Source organism: Lactuca saligna, chromosome 8 (genome assembly GCF_052625555.1).
Source record: "Lactuca saligna cultivar CGN05327 chromosome 8, ASM5262555v1, whole genome shotgun sequence".
NCBI lineage: Eukaryota > Viridiplantae > Streptophyta > Magnoliopsida > Asterales > Asteraceae > Lactuca > Lactuca saligna.
The window spans coordinates 57,491,850-57,503,224 of NC_136424.1; the positions used below are offsets into that span (position 1 = coordinate 57,491,850).

General features: G+C 41.8%; 1 non-coding gene across 1 annotated transcript; it reads left to right on the forward strand.

Moving 5' to 3' along the window:
- Positions 1–69: 69 nt before the first annotated feature.
- TRNAN-GUU (transfer RNA asparagine (anticodon GUU)) lies at positions 70–143 on the forward strand. Its single transcript has one exon. It is a non-coding gene; the product is annotated as a tRNA-Asn (tRNA).
- Positions 144–11,375: the final 11,232 nt, after the last annotated feature.

Genomic DNA, 11,375 nt, shown 5'->3' on the forward strand with positions numbered 1-11,375 from the left:
AGAAGCACACATATGTATTCTCAATATCATAATGTATAATATAATCAGACTCGATTCTAAAAGCAAAAAGCTGGAATAGCTCAGTTGGTTAGAGCGTGTGGCTGTTAACCACAAGGTCGGAGGTTCAAGCCCTCCTTCTAGCGGTAACTTTTTCCACAAAAAAATTGGGGTTAAAGATGCGTTTAACTAAACTATATTTCATAAATTAAGATATCAAATAGTTAATGATCTTATACGAGTTTCAAAAGATAAAATGTTTTTTTTAAATGTATTTACTGTTAAAATCTTTTGATTTTGATTTTGATACGTTGATAATAATGAAATTTTGGCAAGAATGGTTCATGTGATACATACAAAGCAGGTACTATGTGATACATACAAAGCAGGTTGAGGGTCTAGTGATCAACACCTCGGTTAAGGCTTGTCATTCCTTAAGAAACTATAACTTATCCATATTTATTTGGACTATATAGCTTGGAGTAAACGCATCGTTAAAATAAATATTGTTATAGTTATCATTGCAATTATCTATTATTCCGTTATACATATAAAACAAAATATGGTTATTAGAATAGCAAATATCACCAAACAAACTATAATTGATTTAGTGAGCAACATTACCCCTCGATGCTCAGTGATTGATGTACAAAATTTAATAACATGAGGTTCATGACAATTGACCTTATATAATGGTTTGGAGACGAGTTCGACTTGGACTGCTCAATAACGTAGTTTACCATTTTTCTAAAAATCAAGTTATAACAATTAAAATGGGTGTTTGGGATTGAGTTTTGATTCTTTTTAAATGTTTACAAGCTTATACTATAACAAAATAGAACTTTTAAAATGTATTTAGATTAACTTATGTGGTGATAAAAGAGTACAAATGATTAACATTATTCAAAGTGTTTGGCAAAAAAATGTTTAAATATGTAAAATAATCAAAAAAAGGACACACTTTTATATTTTGGCCTATTTGTTTTTTTAACATATAATGTCTTTAATCATCTTTAATAGTCTTTGAAGATTCTTATAATAAAAATCTCCAAATAATGTTTATTGATAAAAAAAATCACGATTTCGTAAAATATGAACAATTTCATAGTATGTGTAACACCCATAAAAATCATGTCAAATTTAAACATTTTTAAAACATTTCGAAACACATGGTTATTACAAAACTTGTTTTTCAAACTAGAATGTTGTCAAAGTATCCCATAATCAAATCATAAAATCATAAAAAGGTGAGGAGCGGTACGGTCACGCCTTCGCCTTCCCGCGATCGTCAGAAGTAGCTGAAACCATAATCAATAAATGTAAGCTCGAAGGCTTAGTGAGATACCCCCAAAATACCAACGCCATGCAGATATAACCACATCATATAAACATACAAGCAAGCATATACAACATGCATAGTGAGCCACTAGTCTGACTGGACCGACTCCCGGTCCTCAGTCTATCTGTATCGCTCTCCGAGCCCTCGGCACGTCTGGACCGCCCTCCTCGGGGTCTTCAGCCTACCCGAACCACTCGCTGGACCTTCGGTCTGACTAGATTTGCCCGCCCCGGGCCTACAGTCAACCAGGTCCACCTAGGGTGTCTTGGCCTACTGCACACAACAGGACCTGCCTCAACCCTTTCCTCAAACCAATAAACATGTGCACATAAATATCATACGCTAGCATTCATAACAGTCAAACCGATCTAACATATCAAATTGCATAACAACATCATATAACCAGGATACCGATCTAACCGAAATCTAACATAGCAACCATCCTAAGCCAGGATGAAATCTAGCATATCAATACCATAGCAACCATCCTAAACCGGGATGTAAATCATAAAGGGTCGGCCTTGGTGCCGTAGACCCTGTTGATATAGTGAGGATAACTCACCTCACGATGTCGCACTAAAGTGATAGGCTCAAACTCTTGAATCACCAACACGAACTCCACCTATAATCACCATGAAAGCCTTTTCCATAAATCCCAATTTACCAATACACCCCTAGAGGTCAACTGGTCAACCCTTGATCAAGGTCAACAGTCCATGCTGACCCTACTCGTCGAGTCCTTCCTAAACTCGATAAGTCGTGAAATCCTTGGTTGACTCATCGAGTTTCCTTATAACTCGTCGAGTTCGTTCGTGTCCAAAGGTTGGGAAAAACCTAGCCGACTCACCGAGTCATTCAATTAACTCGCCGAGCCCAAGACAATCTCCATCGGACTCGCCGAGTTGTTCATCAACTTGTCGAGTTCATGACCATCTTCATATGACTCGGCGAGTCAACCTTGTGACTCGCTGATTCCCTTTAATCCTTCATCCACACAAATGCTTTTCAGGCCATGCAAAGAATCCATACTATAGATCTCAGCTCCTAGGGCATGTTTATCACGTAAAGTTGCAAACTTTACGTGCGTGCAAGATGATAATGGCCCAAAACAAGATAAAGGAGTGGCTTAAGGTAAGGGAAAGGGCATCGATCAACAAAGATTGGAACTTTATGATAAAGAGGGGCTAAAGGAGTCCAGATCTGATATTACAACCTCAGATCTTGACCCAAATCAGGTATCCACCCCAAAACCCCAAAAGGGCTCTAAACCCATAAATAAAGAGATCTAACCAAAGGGGAGTCAAGGTAACAACCTGTTACCTTCAAAACGATGCCAAAACAGAGAAGATCCTGGATCTACAGCAGCCCCTTGCTTCACACCTCTTGAACTCCAAGCCCTTTACTCTAAGAACCTTCTTTCAAGACGAGAAGCACACAAAAATAGAGGGAAAACACAAATCAGGGTTTCTGAATTCGAGGAATGCAATAAGAGAGGCTAGGGAGCATAAGTGGTCCTTAAATAGGGTGCAAATCCACGGAATTTAGGGTTTCATTTGCCAGCTCCTACTCGTTGAGTCCCTTATTGGACTTAGCGAATAGGTCACTAAAACACACGGATCAACCCGCTGCTACTCGGCGAGTAGGGCAACCAACTCGTCGAGTAGACCTTGAAAACAAGAAAATTTTTATATTAATTCAATACCTAAGAATCGGGGCGTTACAATTCTACCCCACGTGAACTAGACTTCTTCCTCGAAGTCTGCCACGGCGAACAACTCCGGATAGTGCTCCCACATCTCTGCCTCTGGCTCCCAAGTCCACTTGGATCCTCTCCGATGCTCACTGAACCTTTACCAAAGGTATCTCCTTGTTCCCTAGAACCTTTCTCTTCCTCTCCAGAATGGCCACGGTCCTCTCCACATTATTCAGGCACTCATCGACCTGAATATCATCCAACGATACTACCGCCTACTGATCCATAATGCATTTTTGCAACTGCGAAACGTGGAAAGTGATGTGGATCCGACTAAGCTCCTCTGGTAGCTTTAGTCTGTAAGCCACCTTTCCAACTCTGACAACGATCCTGAACGACCCGATGTAATGGGGACCCAATTTCCCCCTCTTCCTGAAGCGGATCACACCCTTTCACGGTGAAACTTTTAGGAGTACCCTATCACCCACCTGAAACTCCAACTCAGATCGGCGTCTGTCAGCGTAACTCTTTTGTCGACTCTGGGCGGTTTGTAGTCGCTGCCTAATCTGCTGAATCTTCTCGGTAGTCTGCAAGACTACCTCTGTCTTTCCCATCACCCTGTGTCTGACCTCACCCCAACAAACTGGGGTGCGACATATCCGTCCATACAACAACTCGAAAGGTGGGGCGCCAATGCTGGAATGATAGCTGTTGTTGTAGGCGAACTCTGCAAGCGGTAGGTGGGAATCCCAACTCCCACTGAAGTCAATGACACATGCCCTCAAAATATCCTTGAGGGTCTGAATGGTACGCTCGCTCTGACCGTCTGTCTGCGGATGGAACGATGTGCTAAAGTGCAACCGCGTGCCCAACTCCTGGTGGAACTTCTGCCAGAAACGGGAGGTAAACCTAACATCCCGATCGGAGACAATGGAGACCGGAACCCCATGGCGAGCCACGATCTCACGACGTACATGTCGGCCAACTTGACCCAAAATCAAACCCCTTTGTCGTTCTCGGCAACTTGGTAATAAAATCCATCGTGATCTGTTCCCATTTCCACATGGGAATCTCCAGGGGCTGCAACTTGCTGTGCGTCCTCTGATGCTCGCCTTGACCATCCTACAGGTCAAGCACCTCTTGACGTACCAAGCGATTTCTCGCTTTGTGCACGGCCACCAGTAGCTCAAACTCAAATCTCGGTACATCTTGGTGGCCTCTGGGTGAATAGAGAAGTCAGACTTATGAGACTCCTCCATGACTATCTGTCTGACCCCACCAGACATCGAAACCCATACCCGACCGCATCGGGTTAATAATCCCCGACTATCCTGCACAAACCGGGTGTTTTCACTCCTGATCCTTTCCAACTTCCAATTCTCTGGCCGCTTGCCCTCGACCTGAGCATCTCTGATCATACTCACAAGCGGGGAGTCCACTGCTATCCTCATACACATCACCGGGGTGGAAGTCCCAGCTAACTTGCGGCTTAGAGCGTCCGCCACCACATTTGCTTTACTGGGGTGGTAAAGGATCTCGCAATCGTAGTCCTTGACTACATCCAGCCACCTGCGCTGCCTCATGTTCAGGTTCGGCTGATCCATGATATGTCTCAAGCTCTTGTGATCCGTGTAAATGGTACAACGGACCCCATAAAGGTAATGTCTCCATATCTTGAGAGCGAACACCACCACTCCTAGCTCTAAATCATGCGTAGGGTATCTCGTCTCATGCAACTTCAACTGCCGCGATGCATAAGCTATCAACCGTCCCCTCTACATGTGGACCGCCCCTAGACTTGTGATGGATGCATCACAGAACACCTCAAAATCCTCAACTCCTTCCGGGAGTGTCAAAATGGGAGCTTCACACAACCGCTGACGGAGGGCCTCAAACGCCCTCTGATGCTCAGGGCCCCACCGGAAATCCAACCCTTCCTCGTCAGACGAGTGAGAGGTACTGCGATCTTGGAGAAATCCTGTATAAATCTCCGGTAGTACCCTGCCAATCCCAGAAAACTCCTGATATATGAGGGAGATTTCGGAACCTCCCACTGCATGACTGCCTCGATTTTGGCCGGGTCGACCAAAATCCCATCCTGGTTAATAAGGTGCCCGAGGAACTGAACCTCTTGTAACCAAAACTCGCACTTCAAGAACTTGGCATATAGCCGCTCTCATCTCAGAACTCCCAATAACTCCTTGAGATGCTCCTCATGCTGCTCTCGAGTCTTGGAATACACCAAGATATCATCTATAAACACAATGATCGAGTGATCCAGCATCGGTCCGCAGACCCAGTTCATTAGGTCCATAAATACTGCCGGCGCGTTGGTGAGCCCAAACGGCATCACCACGAACTCGTAATGACCATAACAAGTCCGAAACGTGGTCTTCTCCACATCCTACTCTCTGACTCGGACCTGATGATATTCCGACCTCAAGTCTATCTTGGAAAACCAAGATGCCCCCTGCAACTGATCAAATAGATCATCTATCCTCGGGAGAGGATAACGGTTCTTCACCGTCAACTTGTTCAGCTCCTTATAATCAATGCACATCCAGTGCGAGCCGTCCTTCTTCTAGAAGAAGAGGATCAGTGCTCCCCATGGAGAACTACTAGGTCGAATGAACTGCTTTCCCAGAAGCTCCTGAAGATGTGACGACAACTCCTGCATCTCTAGTGGTGCCAACTGGTATGGAGCGTTGGCGATAGGGGCCACACCTGGCACAAGGTCGATCCTGAACTCAACCTGCCTCTTCGGAGGCACTCCGGGTAACTCCTCCGGAAACACATCAGCAAACTCTCTGACTACCGGAACCTCTGAAACTGAAACCTGTTCCCTGGCTCGCATATCTACTACGTACGCTAGGTAACCCGCACACCTGTGCTGAAGGTACTGCCGAGCCTTGGCAGCTGAACAAAACCCTGATCCCCACCTGGTGCCCTCACTATAAACAATCAGTTCTCCCCCACTTGGGGTTCGAACTACAACTCGTTGACCTTCGCAATCTATCATGGCACCAAACCGGCTAAGCCAATCCATCCCTACGATTACGCACACCTCCCCCATGGGAATCAGTATCAAATCTATTGGAAACGACACTCTGAATATCTCTAACTCGCACCCTCGATAGACCGAAGAAGTGGAAACTCCGTGTTCGTTGGCGATAGAGACTCGTAACGGGCACTCTAACTCGCCCACCGACACACTAAACTCCCTACTAAAGGTCTGAGATATGAAAGACCGACTCGCCCTCGAGTCAAATAAAACCAAAGAAGGCAAGGAGTTTACTAAAAACGTACCGAATCATAGGTACGCAGATAAGCATATAAGATATAATAAATGAGATAAAGGATAGAAACATACCAACACCCACATCTGGTGCTACTCTGGCCCCCTCCGCTGTAAGCTGGAAGGCACGCCCCTGGCCCTCGGGGGCACTGCTCGACGCTGACTCCCATCAGTAATCCTTAATGTGGCCGGCGCTGGAGCCTGCACCGGCCTGGCTGCGAGCTGTGGACAATTGGTCTTCATGTGTCACACCCGGAAAACCAAAGGCGGAAACATTTTCGGGGTTGACTCCATGTTGAGTATCAAATCCAATGCACATAGTAATCAAAGTAAACAACCATTACCTTACATATATAAATGTTTACATTGTTTCAAAAGTAAATCGTACAAGTGTGATACAAAGTATATATATATATATATATATATATATATATATATATATATATATATATATATATATATATATATATATATATATATGAACAAAAGAAAGACGTGTCTTCTACGCACTCCGTCTTCACCAAAAGAGATCACCGGGTACCTGTCTAATGTGGACCTGAGAATACAAGCAGTTTGAAAATTAGCATAAAGCTGGTGAGTTCATAAGGTGTTTGTTTTCTGAAAATGTACCCGTTTCCTTTAGTTTTCCGAAAAGGTTTGTTATCCAAGAAAATCCCATATTTTCTTATGTAAAGTTAGTTTAGTTATCACTTGTTACCAATTCGATTATGTGTGTATTTTACCCCAGAAAAATCCCATATTTTCCTAAATGCAAGACCGGTTGAATATCACAGAGTATAGTTTAATACATAAAACTATATAATGAAAATCATGGGATTACTATCCCGAAATAAATATAAAATAGTTTGATATACATGAACTATAGATGGAAAGTAGTTTGAAAACCTTGGGACTAACATCCCGTACTAGATACAAGATAGTTTGATATACATGAAAATATAGATTGAAAACCATGGGACTACAATCCCGAACTAGATATAGATTCAAAACCATGGGATTACTATCCCGTACAAGATATATATTAAAATCATGGGAATATCATCCCGTACTAGATATAAGTTGAAACCCATGGGATAACCATCCCGTACAAGATATATATTAAAATCATGGGACTATCTCCCTCTACTAGATATACGATATATACATACTGAAAACCATAGGAATAACATCCCGCACTAGATACAAGATCAATAGACTGAAAACCATGGGACTATCACCCCGTACTAGATATGGAAGCTATAGATAGAAAGTAGATATGAAATCGAATCAAAGTCAAAACCAAACCCAAAGCGAAACCGTGAATAAACTTATATTAATACATATTGTAAGTCGGGTAACCATGCTGATACGACAACCAGACCTCCTTGACGCTTGTCAGACGTTGGACGATATCCAGAATTTGTCACCCCAGGCATGCCCGCCTAACTGTAGCTAACGGTAAAGGTGTGGGATTGTCAGTCCCGAATAGATCTATTCACAAATTCCATGCTCTCCCTCCAGGAGACTCTGGTTACACTTCCGGGGAGGATTTACTGATAACCCAAAGGGCAATGATGAAACTCACAAGCTAGTACTAAATTATTCACGGGGTTCTCATACGATATCAAACATACAAAATGATATGAAACGTAATACAGTGAATACAGTTATATACAATGAAATTATCTGGCAATACATTCAAATGAAACAGAGATAAATTGAATCAGACATAGTTTATCTAATAACTTTATATATATATATATATATATATATATATATATATATATATATATATATATATATATATATATCAGTATGTGATTAAACGAGAACTAAAGAACCCCAAATTATTCCCATAATAATTTGATTAGTTAGATTATTTCCTTAACTGAAATTCATATAGTTGTAGTTGATAAATCATCCCTTATGCTCAGCATAATACATAAGGGGTAAAGATATTTATAAATTCGCCAGATATTTATTGAAATACATCAATGTTATGTTTTGAAAACATTTGTAATTTGCTTGTATTCCCCCCTGAAAACATTAAAAAACCATTGAAAAACGGTAGGGGTATGAACTCACCAATCGCGGAATGTGTCGGTTTGGATGTTAAACGTCAGTCCTGGGTTTGCAAATGCACGAGGTTCCTATGAATTATGAAAAGATACACATTTGTATCTAATTAGGACTTCAATTATTTATTTTTTTAGAGACAAACACTTATAGTTGTGGAAACGCTCCATTACAAGTGTTTGGAAGGACTCGGGTGGCATTTAAGGATTTGTATGACTAGGGAATGGAGTTTACTCTTCAAGAGTAATCTCCTTAAGGAGTTTACTGCTCTAAACACCTCATCCACATGAGTTCACGGCTGTGAACTCATGGATGGTGATTTTGGGTGCAAAATGGCTTCATAACACAAGGATAAATTAGCTAGGATTTTATCTAGGGCATTGGGATGAATTTAGACTCACTTAAGGACCATTTATTGGAGTTTACGGTAGTAAACATGGAGTTTACGGCCGTAAACTCCCCCTCACACCAAATCCTTAATGTTTTTGGTCCTTAAACAATCACATGTGATTCCAATGATTTTTCCCAAGCCTTGAATGGATTTTTAGGGGACTTTTGGCATAGATTAGAAGTTTACAGCTGATGAAACCTCTTATGTCCATGAACTCCTTGGAAGAGTGTTTTAATATGTTTTAAGGTCCAAATCTTGATTGTAGTCACTTCTAGAATTTATCCCAAGGCTTATGATGTGTGTAAATGGCATTTTAACACATTAGAAGGAGTTTACCCCCAAGATAATGAGTTTACAGCCCAAGCATATTCTTGGGTAGTAAACTCAAGTTTACTCCTCTAAATTGATGTTCAAGGTGTTCCAAGGCCAAATCCAATATTCTAAAATTCATATCTAAGCTTCTATGGTATTTTGGAAGGGTTTAAGGGCATAAAAACCCCATTTATATGAGTTTACGGCCCAAGCATGCTCTTGGGCAGTAAACTCATATTTACTCTTCAAAATCCATGTTTAAGGCATTCTAAGTCCAGTCCATTAAGCCATTAAGCCATATCTAAGCTCCAAAGGTCGATTGGAAGGGTTTTTGGGCTCCAAAACCCATTTTATGTGAGTTCACGGCCTAGGCTTGTTCTAGGGCCGTAAACTCATGAATATGGTCCTATTCCATGATTTGAACTCGAATTTGAAGGCCTAAGATGTTATACTAGGAGTTATGGTAGGTACCTTGGTGATTAGAAGCCTTAGATTTGATGATTTTGGACCCTTAAAATTGGTTGAGGAGAGAGAGTAGTGAGAGAGAGTAAAAGCTTCAAATGAAGTCTTTTGAGCTTTAAATAGGTCCTAAGTTCGGGACACGGTGGAATTCTACCCGATACCGACGTTAGACGTGGCTTTTGGTCGCACCCGATTAAGTTACCGTTACCCGATATGGTCGAAACTGCAATTTTCCTAATTGATAATTTGGAATATTTTCTTGAGTTATTAACATGTTTGGACACCAATTAAGTCATAATAGAATCCTCAAAAATAATGACTTAATCTAAAACTTTAACGAAAACGATTCGAAAAAAGACGAACTTTATGGGCGGAAACGGGTTACGGCGATGGAGTAAACTTTGGGTTGTCACATTATCCCCCCGATAGAGGGAATTTTGTCCCAAAATTCAAAATTTAAATATGACTCAAGGATTTCGAAAGAGATACGGATACTTCAATTTTATCGGATCTTTACGCTCCTAATGGATTTGTGTCTTCGTATGGCATTCCAGCGAACCCTCACTATCGGGACGTGTCTTTGTTTCGTACATTGATTCTCTCGATCCATAATCTCAATTGGTTCTCCCATGGAGGTTCCGACCCTTGATGAGTTTGGTCTCCTTAAAGGAATCACTAGGGCTTCGTTGGGTAGATACTTCTAAGGATTCGAGACGTGAAGTACCAGATGGATGTTACTAAGTTCTGAGGGTAGCCGAAGTTGGAAGGTTACGAAATCCATTCTATGAGGATCACGAAGGGTCTAATGTATCACGAGGGAAGTATTTCACACTTCTCAAAGCATATCATGCTTTTCTGGGATAAAGCCTTCAACAGGACACATGCTCCAACAGGAAGGCACATCTTCATGGAAGCGAGTAGCTAAGGGTCTGATGGCTTTTAGAAGAAGTTTATGGGTAGGTATGCGATAATAGTCGATGGGACCCAAGAATCGATAGGTTTCAATGGGTATTTATGGTGCCGACTAATTCCCTATCGCCTTAGGTTTTGGAAAGGTTCACGAGTACGACTGCTTTGCTTAGCTACATGATCGAGGAAAATGATTTGACAGAAGGATACCACTACTAACTCGTAGTGATCATATCAATCCTTGGTCACCGTCTTGGACACATCATTCTTACTGAGGTTTGGTTACGAGGTAGTTCCAGAGATTAGGCCGGTGCGAGACTTGGCTATACGTTTGGAAGGAATTCTCGGAATCCTTCGGGAAAGAAATTTAGGGAAAAGAGATGCAGACTTCCCGTTTCCTGATGATCACAGGAACGAGGGATGCATGGCAATTCCTATCGGGAAAACTTTTTGAGCTTCGATGCACGAAATGATGCGAGGATTGGATTTAGGTTGGATGCCGAAGATCACGAGAGCTGGGTCGGGGGAAAGATTTAGACGAGCGACCCTTTCGAAACCAAGAATAACAAGATGAATGAGACTCGGTCATTTCATGTCAAACATAGCATCAAAGCATTTCATGAAAAGTTTGCCATTAAATCGAATGGAATAGAATAATCGCCCAGATTGAGGATACAACATATAGGTACGAAATTAGCATTTGCTATCTTACCGGTTAGCCATCTTGACGGTACACATTTTCGATTACTAACGAAGGATTGAGTTTAGAAAGATGTTTGAATGGATAGATAACAGGTTTCCCTTTTAGTACTAGAATCGAAAAAAGTTGCAGGCATAAGAGTTGTCAAAGAGAAGTACACCTGCGGTGACAGTGGGATCAACGGTTGTCTCCTCTCGTCCT